Consider the following 1,417-nt stretch of genomic DNA (forward strand, 5'->3'; position numbering starts at 1 on the left):
GAGCTCCTGAGGGAGGAAGAGATCAGACAGTCCTTCAGAGACTTCTTTGAATCTCAGGAGTCACTGTTGGAGGCTGGATGGAGTAGGTCTGAGTGGTGGGAAGTATGTAAAAAGAGAACTCGCAAGTTATTTCGCAACCTTGTAGCCAAAAAGAACTTGGTAAGGCAGAATATCTATCATGCCTTGAGGAAGAAACTTGATCTCTTGATTTCTGAGCAGGGAGATGGTGGGGAAATCTCCCGGGTGAAAGCTCGGATGAAGGAGTACCAGTATGACCGGTATGCTTCCTTGGTTCTGGAGAGGGATTATGGTAAATACCACTCGCCTGATCCCTACCAGAGCTGCAGGAACTCGGTTAACTGTAAGGAGGTGAGGGGGTTGCGTGATGACCGGGGTGTCCTTCGTGAGGATAAGGAAGGCATTCTGGGAGTTGTGCGATCCTTCTACTCTGACCTTCTGTCTGAGAAGCCACTCATCAGAGAGAGGATGGAGCGGTTTCTGAGGGAGACTCCGGGGCTTGAGAGCCATGGCAGTGTTCTTGATTCCTTGGGGAGTGAGATAACGGTGGAAGAGGTCAGGATGGCCATAGACTCTTTGTCTATGAAGAAAGCCCCAGGACCGGATGGGTTAACCTCCGAGTTTTATAAGACCTTTGCTGACATCCTGGCCCCTCGTCTTATGGAAGTATTTAATGAGAGCCTGGGGGAGGGGTTGCTCCCTCCTTCCATGAGACTGTCTGCCCTTATCTTGCTTTCTAAAGGAAAGGATCCGTCTCGTATTGAGAACTGGCGCCCCATCGCTCTTCTTAATACAGATAGGAAGGTTCTGGCAAAGGTGCTTTTTACCAGGCTGATGGAAGTTTCCGGGCTTTTGCTTTCCCCCTCACAGCACTGTACCGTGAAGGGTCGGAGCACATTTAGTGCTGTCCTTGGCGTCCGGGAGGCCGTGGAACGGTGCCGTGCTGAGAGATGGGGAAAGTACCTGCTGGCATTGGATCAGTCGAAAGCTTTTGATAGGGTTAACCATGACTACCTGTGGGCTCTACTTGAATGGTATGGCCTCCCAGTGAGGGTGGTAAATTGGCTGCATATCATCTACAGGCAAGCTGAGAGCTTCCCTCTGGTTAATGGTTGGGTGGGCCCTACCTTTGGAGTGGATTCGGGTGTCAGACAGGGCTGCCCCCTGAGCCCCCTCCTATATGTCTTTGCCATCGACCCCTTCATCAGAAGGCTGGAGGGTGGCATTGTAAGGGGGGTCCTGCTGAGCCCGGGTTGTCCTTTAAGGGTGGTGGCTTATGCAGACGATGTCACAGTCATCTTGTCAGATCCATCAGAGGCGGATGGTGTGATGTCGGCTGTCCAGGAGTACTCGGAGGCTTCGGGTTCTCAGGTCAACCAGGATAAGAGCGAAGTTTTCT

Source organism: Pseudophryne corroboree, chromosome 5 (assembly GCF_028390025.1).
Source record: "Pseudophryne corroboree isolate aPseCor3 chromosome 5, aPseCor3.hap2, whole genome shotgun sequence".
Taxonomy (NCBI): Eukaryota; Metazoa; Chordata; class Amphibia; order Anura; family Myobatrachidae; genus Pseudophryne; species Pseudophryne corroboree.